Source organism: Aythya ferina, assembly GCF_964211825.1.
Source record: "Aythya ferina genome assembly, chromosome: 6".
NCBI classification, from domain to species: domain Eukaryota; kingdom Metazoa; phylum Chordata; class Aves; order Anseriformes; family Anatidae; genus Aythya; species Aythya ferina.
The window spans coordinates 19,343,393-19,362,141 of record NC_140303.1 but is presented as its reverse complement, the minus strand read 5'-3'; the positions used below and the strand labels follow the sequence as shown (position 1 = coordinate 19,362,141).

The 18,749-nt window shown below is 37.5% G+C and overlaps 1 long non-coding RNA gene across 2 annotated transcripts in view; it reads right to left on the bottom strand.

The window, feature by feature from the left end:
- Window positions 1–18,250, bottom strand: part of LOC311438586 — an 84,009-nt gene extending 65,759 nt beyond the window's left edge. Inside the window, exons 1-2 of one of the 2 annotated variants that reach the window (XR_014694188.1) lie at window positions 18,160–18,250; window positions 17,072–17,156 (exon numbers count right to left, since the gene is read on the bottom strand). This is a non-coding gene — a long non-coding RNA (uncharacterized lncRNA). The remainder of the gene's footprint in view (window positions 1–17,071; window positions 17,157–18,159) is intronic. The other variant, XR_014694189.1, reaches the window with a different exon arrangement.
- Window positions 18,251–18,749: the final 499 nt, after the last annotated feature.

The window sequence follows — 18,749 nt, the reverse complement described above, 5'->3', positions numbered from 1 at the left end:
TTTGTTTCTTTTAAGCTGTGTTTTCTTTCAAGTTAACAGGAATATAATTACAAAGCATAAATGAAGATGCTTTGAAAAATCCTGAAGGAATTTTTGGAGGGTCACTTTAAACCTTCTTAAGTCTTGCATCAGAAAGACAAACATAAATATGAATGCTGCTACCAAATTACAGAAGGACAGCTCAGTATTTCATAGCTTATCTGCGTGCTGCGTGTTCCTCTCCTGCTCACCAGCTTCTGTGTAGCACTGTTCCAGCAAGGCTCTAGATCAAACAAATGATAAATTCACTAAGTGCTATTACTATTTTTTGTCCCTATAGAGTTTTGTTTAGTTGTGGCAGAATCATCTTTTTAACAGCTTTGCCACTCAGTTGATTTTGCTAGGTGATATTTTTGATAGACATGTATGCCATTTTATTTCTATTTTTTTATGAGGCAAATGCATTTGGGAATGAAGCACAGAAGAGACAGACTTGGATGCATAGGAGATGGCTACAGAAGCCTTCCGGTGCCAGAGTCCTGAACTGGCTCAGCTGTCCTGCTGGTTGCTATTATGCAGCGTTTCCAGTTTTCTGAATTTTTTGTAGATGAAGTACATGAGGGCTGCTCTCTTCAGGGTGACGTGCAGTTATTCACTCAAGGTCTCATTTAGTCCTGTGGCTCTAAACCAAAGCAGCAGCAGCCACCAGCTGCATTTAAGAATAAACAGAGTACCCATAAATACCTGCTTCTGACAAATTCGTAAATAAATCTGCACTAGAAGGTAGTTCTTAGTACAAAGTACTTTTGTGCATACATACTGCCTGTCTTTTGGGAGACAGAGGAAAGAGAGCTATAAAAGAAGGGAGACAGGGAGGCACCTACAGAAGCACAGACAAGCAACAGCAGCATCATGGCACTCAGACCTTGCTAACAGACATGCCAGACCAGAGAGTGGTACAAAAAGCTGCATTCTGTGAGAGCATGGGCTGAAGAGATTACTACAAACTGAGAAAGAGCTTTGCAAACAAAATGGCCATAAGCATCTCAGAGGGAAAACAGAGATGTGTAGAAACAGAAATAGTTTCTCCCTAGAGATACTAACTTAAAAAACAGTTTTAGTTTCTAGATATTAAAATTTGCGAGTAAGTCAAGACTATAGCAGCTTATAATTTTTTTTTTTTTTTTATGTTTTCTCCCTTTAACTTGTAAAAATTAAAGTTCAGAAGGTTTGGGCTTTCTGGCTTGCAGTACATATATCCACAATAGGAAAGTTTTAGCAATACTAATGCTGAAGATTTTGTATGCCAGTAAGTTATCTTAAGACAGCATAAACAAGTTTTATGCCTGCAACAGAATTTGCTTCCTAGCACAGACTAAGGCTTACTACTGAAATAAGGCTTCCCATTTCCTCTGAGTAAAAATGGAAACTAACACACTTCAGAAGGTGAATGGGTTCTTACAGAAATTATTCCAGTCCTGGTTTAGATCCAGCATGGACCTTGCAGTCCATGCTGTACACCTGGTACAGCAACACCTCCAAGTACCATTTCTTTGCTAGGGGTAGGAACTGCCACACAGGACGTGTGGAGGCCCAGTAGCTACTTTTTTGTTGTTGTTGTTGTTAATATTGAAATTTTAAATATCTTGGTTGTATGAGGTAGCCAGTTGCTGTACGCAGACCACAGGTTTATTAAGAGTTTTGCAGGCTGCCCAACACCTCCCCACAAGCCCAGCTCCGATCCAGTGCAACTCCACAACACAACTCCCATCAGCAATGCAGCAGCATGATCAAACAGTCTGCACATGCAGCTACAGCACACACAGCTGTAATTAACTGTCCTTTGAACACTTCAGCCTACAAGTAAGATAGTACTAATTTATACATGTATTTTTGGAAGACTTTCCTTCTGTCACTGGTAATTCTACAACGATGCTCATTATCATACCCAGGAAAACAGACTGGATCAAGATGCTGAACCTGTCATTGCAACATTTCCACACTGTCCCTAGGTTTGTTGAACACAGTGCTTATCACAGCAAATGAGCCCAGAACAGACCAGTGATGTTTTTATTATGAAGTTTTGCAGGATTTCTTAAAAATTCCATCTGTGGCACATGGATTTACAAGGCAATGACTTTCACTTTAAAACAAAACACTTAAGACTCCTGTTGACCAGGTATTAGCAGTGCATCAGAAGGTAGAATTTGTCCCTTAGGTTTTCTTCACGCTACTCTAACAGACTCCTATACTATACATATGCAAAAAGGGAAAGATAATAGTGACAATAAAGAGCTCCAGCAGCTAGCAGTAAACTGAAGAGAAGTGCTCTGCAGGCAGGCTTTAGAGGTTTCTCCATTTCCAGGCACTGCACAGACTGCTGGCTGGATACTGACTTTGACTTAATCACAGAATCACAGAATTTCTAGGTTGGAAGAGACCTCAAGGTCATCGAGTCCAACCTCCAACCTAACACTAACAGCCCTCCACTAAACCATATCCCTAAGCTCTACATCTAAGCGTCTTTTGAAGACTTCCAGGGATGGTGACTCCACCACTTCCCTGGGCAGCCTGTTCCAATGCCTCACAACCCTTTCAGTGAAGAAGTTCTTCCTAACATCTAACCTAAAACTCCCCTGGCACAACTTAAGCCCATTCCCCCTCGTCCTGTCACCAGGCACGTGGGAGAACAGGCCAACCCCCACCTCGCTACAGCCTCCCTTGAGGTACCTATAGAGAGCGATAAGGTCGCCCCTGAGCCTCCTCTTCTCCAGGCTGAACAAGCCCAGCTCCCTCAGCCGCTCCTCGTAGGACTTGTTCTCCAGGCCCCTCACCAGCTTCGTCGCCCTTCTCTGCACCCACTCAAGCACCTCGATGTCCTTCTTGTAGCGAGGGGCCCAAAACTGAACACAGTACTCGAGGTGCGGCCTCACCAGAGCTGAGTACAGGGGGACGATCACCTCCCTAGCCCTGCTGGTCACGCTGTTCCTGATACAAGCCAGGATGCCGTTGGCCTTCTTGGCCACCTGAGCACACTGCTGGCTCATATTCAGCCGACTTCCTACAGATGAATAATAGGAAGTACCTGACTTCCACATTTTAACTGCTACATTTTCTCAGCTCCTTATTCTCTGTATTTTAACTCAGATCGAGAAAGAGAGAAAAGATGTCATGGTAAAAAGTAAGCATAAAAAGAAGAATATAAGAAGTTCACACTGCTTTTTCCATCACACAGTTATTTTAGAGATTCTTCTGATATTTCTTCTATAAGTAACAGTAATTTCTCCAGCTCAGAATAAAGGTCTTGCCAATGACTTAGACCATTTTCCCTTCCTGTTCTGATTTCATCTCAGTTACAGTGTACATATGTAACAACTATAACATCCCTGTGTTTGAAGAACAGCAATACTAATATGGCCATTTTAGATTGCCACCTAAAACCTAACTCTTTCTACACATTTCACTTAACTACTGCACAGAAAGTACTTCATGTGTGTTAGTTCCCTTTTCATGAGTGAGTTTAGGGCAATTACAAGTTTTGTGTATTCTCTGAAGGTTTTATCATCAGATTGAGGATCAGCAGCTCCCAGTACAAGAGCTGCCACTGTCACCTATTTAAAATATTCCCACTGCGATTACTCAAAATATGTTTAACCCCTGGTGAATAACTGTGATGCCAGGGGCTATTAGATTAACTTGCCTTGCTAAAGGAGACCACGATAGAGAGGGACACTCCTTGGGCCTCATGCAGAAGTCCTTCTTGGACTTAATTAGAGATAAGGAACCTAGTGTTTAACCCCAGAACTGTCTTAATATCTCCCTTGGCACAAACACATAACTCCTCCAACTCAGGACATTGTGCTTCTATGATTCTCCAGCCAGTGCATAGTTCCTCTCCATACAGAAACATATAGCTTCATTGCAGTTAAGTATAAATAACAACACGCATAGCAGTAAAAAAAAAAAAAAAAAAAAAAAAAAAAAAAAGTATCAGTCGCATTACACAAGGTGAAAAACATGTTTTGTCATAAAAATGCCCATGAATAATCCTGAAATTTTAGTAAATACTACCCACTAGAATGTGCATTTGATGCATGCTGAGCTGCTTGGAGCACTTGTATCCATGGTCTGCTTCTCCATTTCCCCCCCCCCTTTTTTTTGTGGCTCTCCTTTATTTCCAAAATTTTTATGTTCAAATGCATGTTGCTACTGCACCAACTTCAGTCATTCTCTCTAGAGAGTTCCACTTCTATTACTTCTTGCTGTGACTCATGCAATATAATGATAGCTACATTTCTACATTTAGAAATCCTCAGAGCTGTCATTTCAAACAGCTGCAACTTGCTGATCACTCTTCTTCCTCCTTTCAGACTTATCTCCTTACTCCAGCAAGATCACTTGAAATGCCATTAATTTATGTAATAAATTCTACTTTTAAAAGTGCAGAATTTCTCTCATGTTTTTGAGCCCCACGGAATTTTAATAAGAGGATTTAGGAAAAAAAGACAGTGGAATTTGCATATGCCATCTTCCAGTTTTAGAATGTATATCTCTTCAACTATCATTTTCCAGCCTCAAAGCTGATAAAGAAAATTTTATACATATTAGCATTTTAACTCGCAGAGGTGCACCAGCAAATTCTTTCCAAGTTTCATAATGGACTCACAAGAAGGTTATTTCCTCCTGATTTATCTTTGTTGAAGCTTTTGTCTAGCTGTAATTGTTACAGCCAGTAACTTGGGCAGCCAGTTCAAGTTACACACAGCCTTCCTGTCCTTTATTTCAAAGTAGAGTTATGCTATCCCTGTAAGATCACAAACTGCATTGTAAGTAAAGGCTTTAGATTCAAGATGCTCTTGCTATACTGTTGGAAAACATTACTATTTTCCAGGTTTGGGACAGAATTTTATTTTGAAATTAAAATCCTCTTGGAATAGGATCACTGCCACTTGCAGGGGTCTGGCTCCAATCAAGTCAGAAAAAAAACTTTAATTTCTTCTATTTGAATATACATTGGCAGTACTTCAGCAAAATTTGTAATAAAAGAGAAAAAAATAAAAGAGCACTTGTAGCCTTAATTACAAGGAGTCTTCTATCTGTTTCTACTTTGGACTTGCCTTTTTTTTTTCAGCTCTGTAAGAGCAGTAGACTGATGTTAGAGACAGATGAGTGGCTGTAACAGACCACTGGTCAGATCCCGTAATGACAGTTCACATGTACCAATATAGGTTTATTACAATTTTATCAACCCACTGCAACTGTCTGAAATCAGTATTGTGACCAGAAATTCTGGGTGATCAACCAGAAGCCTGTTGTCTGTAAAAATAAAGGTCAGATGAGAAATACAGCAAGTAACCAATAAACAATAGAAATTGTGTTTTTACAGTATTCTCTGGAATTACAGCTAGACCTTAAACTCTGGAAGTGTCTTGCTGGATACTTAGCTTCTCACTTCTTTGCTTTATCTGCATGTACCTAAGTTCTTCAGGAGCTCCAGGCTAATGCCAGTGTCCTCCTCCATTTCATAATTCCCCATCTACCACTAAGTGTTTCAGTCTCTGTATGAGCTTTTCCATTTCCTAACCATTTCTGTTCTGCTAGATCTGTTTCAAGTTTTATAACTTCTTTATTAGAAATGAATAGCATTTCTTAAAGTTTTCACCTCCATAGTAATTTACCTTCAGTGTTTGGAAAGAAATTTGGGACGATTTTGCTGGCTTTCAGGGACAATTTAAGTTGTAAAAGGAAATCTTATTTGTTCCAATAAAATCATAACTCATCTCCCAAAGGAGCTTCACTACCCAGGCATATCATCTGATTAGCTATGATAGGATGCAGAAATCCAAAAAACAGGTATTAATTCACTACATTTATTTTTTTGACATGCTTCATTGTAAGGTACATCTTGAATATAGAACACCAAAGTTATTATAGCAGAGCTAAGCGTAACTGTAGCAGGAAAAAGTTAAAGTTCACCACATTGAGACTTTGCAATAAGTTTCTTCCCCTTACATAGGGATGTTAACTCATCAGAAAGTGAGGCTTAATGTTTTAAACTCAATATTAACCATTTGGCATTGTCCACTAATAATACATTTAGCTATACGAATCACTTGCCTTTTTCAATAAGCAATTCCTATTTTCAAGGCTGTACAAGTTTAGAAGTGAAAGTAACTCATATCAGGACACTTCATTTTTTCTAAGGATTGTTTTGGTGAGTTTGACAAGTGTCATACATTGCTGTAGTGGAATAGTGCCACTTGTACATATTTCAAACATTCTTAAACCAATCAAAAATATTCTTGAAGAGTATAAATGTAATATTTAAAGTATTGGTCTGAATAACATAGAAGTTTATCGCCTCATAGACGTATATTATTTAGAAACAACAATATTACAAAGATGACCGCAGTTTTTGTTGGAGGAGACACTGATTTTCTGGTTGGAGAACTTTAAAAACCAAAAAGCTTTTGGAAGCTACAAACACAGCTGCAGAGTTTGTATATTTAAAGACAGCCAGATCATCTCCACAATTGTAGAATGCCTTGATTTGAAATTCTGTGGTAGAGCATTTTTTTGGTCAAATTATTCATCTTCAGAAAACAAGTCTCGCAGGATTTCTTCCACCTAGAGGAGTAGCAGGGGAAGTTCTCAGTAACAGCCTGCTTACTAACAGCTACTGAATGCAAATTCTCGTTCCTTTGAGAACAGCAAAACAGAGAAAAAAACAACACACTTTCCCACTTGGAAGTCAGTATATCTAATGCATAAGATGATATCATGTTCATTTCCAAATTTTTGCCCTAGCATAGACAAATTTCTGTTCACAGCTTTTCTCTCACCAGGTCTGTTCAAGAATCTCAGTACCCAGCTCTTAGATTCCACTGTTCCCAACTATCTGAGGAACCTAAGGAGTCCTTAATATGACTTGCGGGTTTATAACCACATGAACACTATTTGGATCAAAGACCTTCCTGATGTCAGACATGCACTTGGTAGTTTAAAGATATTAAACGTCAAGAGTGGTGGCAATTTTATGCTGAAAATCTAGAAGAGCTTCCTTATGTATTCTTATAAAGATGTGTTTAATACATTTAATTAAAAAAATGGTGATAGCCACCATACTTAAATGTTATTGCTGATGCTGTTTATGGACTTTACAGCTTGTACACTGCTTTCACTGAACAAGTTTCTCTCATATAGATCTTCAAAAAAAAAAAATACTAGATATATCATCTCCTTTTGCTATGCACATCAGAAGGCTTAACACCACCTAAATCATGTCATATATACATTTGAAAGTGTTATACTCTCAGATCCCTTTCTAGGAAATTATCCTCTATCTTTAACTAGAAAAAAAAGATCTCACAAAGCTCTGATTTATTGTTACAATTTATTTCTAAGTGCTTTATTGCCTAACAATAGATCAACTTAGCTTGCTTTAGGCATTAACAACAGTACATTAGTAGGCCAATTATAACACTAAAAGTTTAATTTGTAAACTAGTAGAAATCATTATTGTTTCACAAAATGAGGTTTCCATCCTATTACTAACATATATTAGTACTGCCAATTTTAGTCTAATTGTGGGTTTGATTTAAGATGCTTAAGTCAATTTTATTGATAAGCAGTGTCATCTACAATATATTACAGATTACCTGAAAGTTTACAGACAGAAAGATAAAAACACAGCTGTAAGAATTCTTTGCACTGTTCCCTACATGTTGATTACTTTCAGGAACCAAACATAACAGGTGCCAAGGACAATCCCAGCATGAAAAAAAATTACATAAGTGATATAATTCATCTTTTAATTATCTATAAGAGTTATCTCCTGCTAGGGGAAGAGAATGTGAATACTTGCTATTGTATTCACACAGCTTCCCAGTAAACTTGTAGAATTAAGCTGGTTCAATAAAGAATCACTAAACTGGAATGACCACAATTTGGTGGTGTTTTTTATTTATTTTCTTTTTAACTTGCTTATATTCAAACCAAGCAGCTACAGTAATCTTAACACATTTCTGAATTTTCTTCCTTGCTATATTTACTGCACATTCTATTGGTTATGGTTAGAGACCTGTGGATGCCATTGTTCCTGTAAAGTCAGTAGTAGAAGTCTGATTTTAATTCCAATTAAAATTTTAATTCCAAGGCTTCCAAGGGAGACCTTCCTTTGCTAGAGGCCATGAAAGCATATGAAATTTGATTGGTATAGTCCTTAACTGCACTTCTAAAACATGTCATCAGGCTTTTTGTTTTGTTCTTGCAAAGCAGTAGATAAGACACTGAGAATCTACCAAGTACCGTCCCTGCCATCTTCCTGGCAGGAGAAAGGGAGCCTGGTTTAGCCTGATCTCAAATACTATTATGATACCATATTTAAGTATTATTACAATGGTATCCCAGTTAAGAGAGATGGTGTGCAAATAGCAAAAGAATTTTGAGATAAGTTATGAGGGATGGGCATGTAAAAGGAAGTGAAAGAAACCAGAGCAATCAAAAATAAAGAATTAAATAATCTAATGAAAAGCAATCCATGTGTATATGGCCACTATTTAAGGTATTTAACTTTTGCAAGAATGTGAGAGATCAATCCCTCAGGCAACACATCTCTCTCTTCAGCTAGCAAAAATATGTATTGTACTGGTCCATGATGTGGAGGAAGCACATGGAAAGGAGGTGGCATGGCAGCAGGCTATGGTACAGAAATGCCAATATGGTGACACAAGTCAGGTGTCAGCTTATGCCAGCACTACCTGCAGGGTCTTAGCTTTATCCTTGAAGATATTGACAGCATCTTGATGGTATAATTAGACAACTTAGAGGTCAAGGATATATATAATTTCCTGTGAGCATTCAGATGCTTTCTTACAGGAAGTGGAAGTCAGCAATATCTAAAAAGCAATAAGACCACACCACAACTTGGAGGTGGACAAGGTGGAACAAGGGTCATACCTTAACTCAGTAACTTAAACTCATCAATGTTAAGGTGAAATTAAAAATGGGATCATCTTGATCACATCCTCCTTTTATCTGAATTCTATCATTCCTCTCTAGGGTTTTTGAAGCCTATTGTCTCAAAGCTGTTATTTGTATACTTCTGCCAGCTCTACTAAGTCCAACAATTTTAGTTGTTTTGCTTTTTTTTTTTCCTCCTCCTCCTTTTTAAAGGATACCAATATTATATTTCTTGTTTTTATCAGGGGTTAAATCAAGAAGTGTGTCAAGACGAGTATTGAGGCCTCTTCAGAGCCAGCAGTTTATTAGTCTAAACAGTATACAGTTATTAGAAACATATTCCCTTATTTTATAGAGCCAAAATTGGTATTGTGCATAGGAACTCAAAGATCACACAGAAATATAGACAACAATGCAAAAGAAGTTTGCAGTGTTTTGCTTATTAAGCAGCCTTATTGTTTTAAGCAGTAGTCAATTAATCATTGAAAATGTTGCCCTGACTATAATTAATAACTACAGACAAAAGACTATAGGCAAAAAGACAAGTTAGATCTTGATAAAAGCAAACACTTCTAAGAATAGATTTTTGCTCTTTACCATTCCTGAAGCTCACAGATCATACCAGAGCCTGTGGCTGAACTACTGAATGTAAAAAGGCAAACAAATATGGTCCTGATAAAGCACTCATTTTCAAACTTTTATGTGCAGGAAGAGAAAGCAACTGATCAGACAGGAAGGACTAAACAGTAATTTTTTCTTCATGTATCCATTACTATCTAAAAAGTATAAGTCCCTTCATATTTCATGCAGAAACATTAAAACACAGGAATTGTTACAAATATATGAAGATCTTCAAATTTGAATGCCACAATTCACATGGAAGAGCTAACAGCTTTCCATAAACAGATAATTTTAAGCTCTAGGCAGGTGGGCAGGGATGGGGACTGGTGCAGAAGGTAAAAGAAAGCAGTAGGTTTATGAACTGGTTCCTCAGATGCCATCATGTGTCCCAGGTAATCTACACTGCAGTCTCCAAGTCTAGCAAGCTCCTTGCCACTAAAGCATGAAGGGGAATGGTCTTATCTTATCTTTTCCCTTCTGCTCCCTCCCCAGCTCCAACTTTGATTCCCCAGGTCCTTCCCTTTGACCTCTCGTCATTTCTGCAGGCTCCACCATTGGCTCAAATGGCAGAAGCTAGTTGAGCTTCTGTCATGGCAGCAACGCCTGAGCAGCATAAGTTTGTGAGAGAGGACTGAAGGGGCCCAGCCCTCCTCTGCAGCAGCACTGAGGCAGTGATGTGCTTTGTCTCATGAAACTGCCCAAGTCACCACCCACTGGTTTGCACCAGCTGAAATGCTCCTAGAGTTCCATAATCCAATAAATCTTTACTGAATAACAATAACTTCAGAAGCACAGTCTATATCTAAGAGGTATAAGATAGAATAACTCTACCAGTTTATGCAAAAGTTTGTTGTCCCACAGTTTGTTTGTTTGTTGTTGTTTTTTTGTTTGTTTTTGTTTTTCCCAAAATAGTTTGAGGTAGTTCATTCTGCAGAAGAAAATGTGTCCTCCTTTAATTCCTTCTATATCAGAAGTCCTAACATGAATAAGTTGCATTTAAAATATATCACTAGGCAATATTGCTAAGCAAAAAAAAAGTAATACACACCTTTCAATTGAAACTTTACATAAGTACAGATGACAGGCTTAACTGAAGAATTTGTTCTTCAAATTCATCAGCAGCAAGTTCCACTACTTTTAGTTAAAGCCAAGATAGGCTTGGTCTTTGAAGTTAAATTGAATACTTTTTCCCTACACAACATTCCCGCTGACTTACAATAGATGCTCTACATATGAAGTGACAGACAAATATTTATAGTTTCGATTTTATATATGAGAACATATACATCATGATATAATATATTCATTCCCATCCTGTGTATGTACTAAGTAAACATAAAGACTAGGAATGTATGCATTATTTCTTGTTAATTTTGTCCTAAGAACAATATATTAAACTTCAAACCCATTTTCTACTCTTTCCTTTGCAACACATTTCACATCCTAAGTTATGAATGTGCAACACAGGATGTCAAGGAAGCAATCAGCTGAAGACTATCATTCAGAAGTCATTTAAAGGAAAACTGAAAACTTTTTTTTTTTAAAAAAACGTTTAAAAATGCTACAATATATTAAGAATATAAGAATTGCTTCTATTACTGCCTGGAGTGCTGAATTTTTATTCATACTTAGGATTATTGCCTTTACAAAGTACTAAATTCAGCAAGAACATGGCATAAATTATGACAGTGATTTCCATGTAAAGAGAGACACTACTGAACTCAAGAAGTGCACAGTAAAATAAGCAAGGAGAAATCAAATTCCTTGCAAGATACACAACAGAGGCAATATAGAGTCAAAGCACTCTCAAGGCCAAAATTTATAAGTTAAATACAGCTTATATCCCAGACTAACTCCAGGAGCAACCCAGTCTCTGCTGACTCCAGCATGATGCTTCTTCCTTCCCAGACTATGAAACTGCCTTTAGTCCCACATCATGGCAAGCATCTGGGGGACCCAACACAAAGCCTTTAACTGGTACCTGGAAGACTCTGTAAAGGAGAGCTCACTCCTTACAAGAGATCTGTTAGGCTGCAACTCCATGAACAATGCCAATAGAGACAGAATAGCCTGAGAAAAATATGAATGTGGCAGAAAGAATGAAAAGGAAGATAATGGATTCTGAATAAGATTTATAAATTATTTGGACATATGCTTCTTTGGCCATCTAGCCAACTTAATTACTTTTGCACTGTGTTGGGCATTTTCCAACCCAGTTCTACAATCACAGGAATAGTACTAGTCCTGAGAAAACTAAAGCCCAGAACAGATCTAGCCACTCTAGCAGAAGTGATCCTGAAGTTATGATTAGGTTCTACCGAGCTTTAATGAGAGCAGCTACATAATAATTCTACTAGGCACAGAGCAGGACTGTCCACCGTCAGACTGAACACAGCTAACAATCATTTTCAAACAGCTTTAAATACAGATTCTGTGGATATGAACGAGGTTATCTTATAGAGCATTTACAACACAGAAACAGGAACCAAAGAGTCACAAGTGGCTTTTCAAGTAATCTCAAAAATCATTTTGTATTTTATATGAGCTATTTCACACAGGACTTTGTACTAAGCACCTTCGTGCTATTCACACAATTACTTTCACAATCTGGTAAACCAATGAAGTTTGCCAAGCAGCCACTAAAGCCAGATCCCAGCATCAGTGGTAAGCGAGCGATACAAAAAAAAAAAAAAAAAAAAAAAAAACCACTAAGCTGTGCCAGAAGGAATTGACCCTGCCAATGCTTTCATTTTTATTTCCTCAATATTTGTTTGAATTAGAGTATTTTCCAGACAAGAAAAGACTACAGAAGAGACCCTTGGCTCAGTCAAGAATGACTATGTAGCATAGAGCATTACCAGGAATTTGGAACTTGCAACCAAAATAGTTACAATGCATAATAACAAAACAATAAATGCAGTGCTAAACTATTATTTCACTTTCCAGGACAGTTAAGTAACCACAGACAGAACAAACAGGAACACTTATACATCAGAATTTCTGATGCAAATTCACAGACTTAGGATCTATGCCAAAGCAGGAGGATCTATGCCAAAGCAGGAGACCCCTGGGGAAATGGAACTCGCAGTATTATTCTTTTCAAGTAATAGTATGGGTAAATAAAAACGGTTCGGGAAGGATGGGCTGATATTGTCTGTGACAGTGAATTAACCATCAGGGACCAATTCCTGCCTTTCAGTAAGTATTTTCAGAGGAATGAAAGTAAATTCCACATTTTTAAGAGTGGAAAGTGTCTCTCCAGCCATTTTCCAGCCCTAGCTTGCAACACCTGAAACTGGTAGCAGCTAGGGTACCCAAGGAAAAGAGAGTTTTTCTTTAAGAGTGCAGAAATACTCCTTTATTATGTTTTCTTTCTGTAAGCATAAGTTTGAGCAGAAAGGGAACTTTGAAACACATGAAAACGTATTTAGAATAACACTTTACATGTTCATCTGTAGACACAAACTCAATTCCAGCTGTGAAATCCAGACTGGCCATCTTACATAATGATTTTGCACAATTCTGCTGTTTCAATGCTATAATTGCATATACATATATGCTAAGTTCTCCCCCCCCCCCCCCCCCCCCCCCCCAAAAAAAAAAAGGCAGCTAGGCAAAAATCAAATCATTCAGAAAAGTCATGAAAAGTCATTCTAATACTACAAAACTACATCTGAAAAAGACTATTGAGTAATTGAAATAAGGGAGGTTTTCAAATGAAATTTCTTTTGGTGGATAGTTTAGAATAGTTTTGTTAAAAAAAAAAAAAAAAAGACTTATTCAAAGTTTTTAAAATGCAAGCTATGTTTGTCATTTTCCCAAAAAAGTTCAACTTGTAATGCTGGTGAAAAAGGTTGAATAACATTATTACCAGTTTATTCTAAAATGAAGAATTCTTATTCTAACGCTTACTCTAGAAGTCAGGAAACCATCATTTAATTTGGTCTTTTTACAATCTTATTGAAACTCCCATCCCCTCCCAATTTGGTCTGAGTGAACAAAACCATAAAGGAATCTAACAGCAAATACTTATATTCAATCAAATCTGAGTCCCACTACTTCAGTACAGTACCACCTCATGACCAAGATCAGGTTGGACAGTAATATCAAACACAAAGTTTAATCCATAAAGCCTTTTTTTTTGCCCCCTACAGTTCTGGAACATTTGAAAGACTGAAAAATAGCATGTTGTCTTGCAAGCATTTTGCAGCACCAAATTTTGTCACATTGTTTGGCAAGTTGCATTGGACTTGTGCAACTTTCAGAAGTCCAGAAAAGGCATGTCAGTCTAAATTTTTGTCTTGAAGGATTATGAAATTTAAAATATTCGGCCAGGAAATCTCAAACAGTTCTGCTGCTGGGCAAGTAAGACTCCTGCCCAGCAGCAGAAAGTGACTTTTGGCCATGGAAAAGACACATGAACCATAAAGCCAGTAATGAGTAACTGCTAAATTCAACATTAATTGAAACAACCAGCTAGCTAAACTTCTAAGTATATAAACCTCTATTTAAAAAAAAAGATAAATTACAACAATATAGAAAATTTGTTCAAAATCCTATTGCAGAGCACCAAAATAACATTAAAGTCAGGATCTGTCACGCAGAACAGAAAATAGCATTTTTCCCCCAAGTAGTCTGTTATAGGTTGTATTATATCCCTCAAAAACAAACTGTATTGATAGTAGACAAGAATAATTTTACCTAATCTAAATATGTAGGATTCCAGAAAAAGAGCAGACAGAAGGCCAAAAGCATGAATTATGCATACTGTATCATCAAATTCCCATCCTACTTTATAGCTAGAGCTGGTTTTGTATGGGAAAAGAAATTAGGGTAGAACACATATTGAACAATTTTCTTCGTAACTGGTTCTTATTCACCTTAAATATAAAATTTTATTTATCTTATATCATAGGGAGACATCCTTATTAAAGTAGCACATTTACATAGGTCCCTTTGAAAGGATTTAATGCAAACAAGACTGAAATAATTGAAGGAAAGACATTTTCAGACTGTTCTCAAAAGAGCTTAGTGAAGAAGAGGATAACAGGAAAGAATTACTTTATTATATTGATTTTCCTAGAAAAAAAAAAAAAAAAGCTAAGCAAGGTAGGTCAAATAAACCAATTCTCTTTTGCAAAAATCAATACAAGCTTGAAGAACATCAGTGAATTTACATGTCAAAAAGTGTTTATAACTGTACTGCAAAACAAGACCTGCACATTATTACTCTAATAAGGCAGGTAATAGAGGAGACTAGCTTGGTTCATTACTGCACCTTGCTATTTTAAAAGTGTTTAAAATGCAATATATACACATTTTTCCTAATCTAATCAATCCATTAATCTGAAATATGACTGATTATATATTACATTGCAACTCCCTAAAACATGTTGAACCATTGCACGGCTGGCCCTCAGTTGCTTAAAACACATCTATCTGAAAATGAAAAATACTTCTACACACAACACTGCAAAGAAAATTGTATACTTAAATCTTTACCCAAGTTCCATATTCTTTACCTCCAGGATACTTCTGTTTTATAGGTAAAACCTAAAACCCTACTAGCTTCTTTAAATGAATAAATATATTTTCACATCAGGTATCTGAAAGTTAGTCCCCTTTACATGATTAGCATTCACAATAGTATACTCACCGTCCTAGATACTTGAAACTGGAAATGTTTTAGAGCAATAACCTTAGCTCAGTGTTATCAGTTACTATTGTTAGCATCAGTCAGATGAATATTAACTATAGAACTGACTCCCAGTTTCTGGCAGGACACATGCTGAGGACATAACACCTGCTGGTATGTCCTGGCTGAATGACCCAGCATCCAGCTGTGATGAGGAACCCAGGTTTTCTAGCTCCTTTACTGTAAGGCTCCAGCCACCCTGCTGTGTCTCTCCCAAATCTGATTCTGCCCCATGAAAGGGGCATAAAATTCCCTGAATTTCTTCTTTAGCTATTGTCTTGTCCATTAAGGCTACAATGAATTTGTCTGCAAAATTTGTTGTTTAAAGCAACATCCCCTACCTCCATCAGAAAATAGTAAGTGATAAACTGGAGATGAGGAGCTGCAGATCCTGACTGAAGTTTTGGTATTAATAACAGAATTTCCACTGATTTTGCTAGGGATAGTATTAATGTGGACAGAACAAATAGTTTGAAGTATCTCTTATTGATAAACCTTTTCAAGAAAAACAAAACAGGGAACCAAGATTTCTCCAGCTTAAAAGCCATCCAACGCAGTTGAGGAGTCACACTGAGGACTTGATCCTGTTTCTTCTGACCCCCTCTTCCAGTACAGAGTCAGATACTCAATCTTATTTCTTTGCATTATTTAAGCTCCTTCTGAAATTACTTATTAGAGCCTGCAAGAAATTGAACAGCAATCTTAGTGAAGTTATCTAGTATTAAAATAACATTGTCTGATTTCCATCATGCAATCAGTTAGTTAAAGCTAATTGTTTATAAAGGCCACAGAAGACATACTTTCCTCACATTTCCAAAGAATAGCCTTCCTACTGCTGAACAGTAGAGTTCTTCTAGGACAGTCAAACCTCTGAAAGAACTACTAGAATATCTTCTAAGAGCTACAGGGAAATTCTCTCCTCACCTCTCAAAGTATTCCAAAACAGCATTAGGGTTTTTCATTCCAGCTTAGGAACCACATATATACACAGTTTCCAATAACAAAAAAAGCCACACACCTTTTCCATAACCAATTAATTTTACATTCCTCACAAAGACAGTAAAGATATAACACAAGGACAAAGGCCAAAATGTAAAATCACAGAATCATTCAGGTTGGAAGAGACCTTCAAGGTCATCGAGAATTTATGCTCAAGATACCCATTGCACAAATCTCCAGCTTCAGTTAAAAGCACCAAAGCCTCAGAGTAGAACCTGTTCCCACCCAACTGGCAACACAGTGATCAGAAAACCTTTCCAAACCCCATCTTCAGTACATTTCAGTGAGATCAAAACTAATGTGACATCCTGTGATCTGAGTTTACAATGGGAAAAATCCATACATTTGCAAATATTCCATACTGCAAATAATTCAGTGTTTGTTTATAGCAGTAGTTAAGACACCTCTGGCTTTTGTTTTCTTTTTGTCATTCACTCTATTCTCTGTTCTTTTTTCCTTTCTCAGTCAGTTTATTTTATTTTTCTACCTAGTTATTTATCACTTATTTATCACTTATTTTTGTCTCTGCTAGCTTCTCCATGTTATTCAATTTTTTCCCATGTTTGAATACACATTTTTTAAATGACACAGTCAAATGTCTTTACAGGACTACAGTTTCAGTTTTGAGTGTTATTGTAAATGAAGATAAACTTTTGTAACCCTTGAATGATTATCAAAATAGCTTCCTTGAGAACCTTTATTTTTAATTATGCATTGATGACTAGTAAATATAGTATATTTGATGTATTTTTGTGTACCTCATAGCAGAAAGTGTAAGCAAATATTAGGTAGAAGAATTTAGAATATGTTACTCACCACTTTCATTTATTCTGGTAGCCTGAGGTGCATTTCATGTCACCCAAAAGAAGTGCTTCTCATTTTCCTTCTTCATAACTGTCTTCTAGGTTTAAAACACAAAATTAATTTAAATTCTTAATGTAAGAGCAGGAAACAGAATACACAGTCCTTTTCCTCTCTGCATTAGGGGGACTGCCAACTTTGAGATATTCCGTTACCCAGTAAATAACAGGGCTTAGCCCTCACCTGCTCTGGGATTTGTCTGGGTTATAGCTAGCAGTCAGCTACCTACATGGGTAATTCAGCATAAACTCGAAGCAAAGACAAAGAAAGCAACCATGATCATCAGCAAACTTTTCCTCCTGCTTTAAACTTCATCAACACCAGCTGCAACTTTCTTTGCCTCCAGCAACAGTTGCAACAGCAACCAACTGTTGAGTTGGCAGATAACTGAATACAGGCAGAGATACAGAAAAGAATTGTTATGTCAGTCCAAGGTAAATTAGAATTGAACTAAAGAAACCCATGAACTTACACCAGCAAGAAGTCAGACAGGGTTTCTTTTCTAAGAGCCACCATTCAGGCAAGCTACATTTGCTTTCACAGAGACGGTCCTATTGCTTTAGAGATTTCTTTATTAATCTTTAACACAAAACTTATCCTAACTTCTTTAGCATACCAGCTATGGTTTGAGGACACATTTCACCTCTACAAAGGGAGGTATTTAGTACTGAAAAACTTTACATATAGCAAAAAAAAAATGCTAGTTTAACTCCTGTTTTCCACTCCTTGGGCAGAAAATAGCTAGACTACACCAACCTTCAAAAATGTTGTACTTGTTACCTACCTAACCATACCCAGCCAGTGTCAAAAGCTTTGCAAAAAGTTATTGTCAAAAATATTACATTAGTTACAGTTATTTACAAAAGCAAACCATCTACTAGGGGATGAAGCACACATTCTCCCTTTTCTTCCAGCAGCTCCCCAAAAAAGAGAGCTCTTCCAGTCCTATCGGGCAAGAAGAGCACAAACACTATCCCCATACTAAAACAAAAAGCCTCCAGCAAAACATCCCTATCACCACCACCACCACAACAACAACAAACCTGCAAACAGAGGATAAAATTGGAAGCTTTGAAAATGAACAACTACTTGGAAACCAACACAGACACCTCACATCCAGAGCAAAACCACCCCATTCCCCCCTCCCCAGCCGTTATATAGCTCCTGATCAGGGTAACCAACTCCACCTGCTCTCATTGCCCTGCCATCAGCTCAGCTGTTCTCCGGCCTCCGTTGGTGCCTCTTGCCTGCAGCTGGGGCCTCCGCAGCCTCCCCCCAGCCACTGAGGGCTTTGCTTGGCACCAGGCACATCAAAAGCAGTGCCAGCTGCTTCCTTGCTCCATCCTGAATGGCATGTGTGGAGAATTTTCCTGAACACGCTGATGTTTGGTGGAGATGAGCAAGTCATCAGTACAAGAAAGCCTGTTTGAAGAGTTAAAGGTGCATTTTTGCTTCCAAAGTGTTGTTAAATGGAGCTAGATGGCTAATTTAGCTTTTCAACACTATAGCAAACATATAGAAATGTTGTAATAAAGGCAAGTCCCATTTATGTGTGGGTATCTGAGCTGTCCTCTTACACAGTTATATGGAAATGTATCTCAGTACGCAAATACCAGGCATGTTTGTGCTAAAA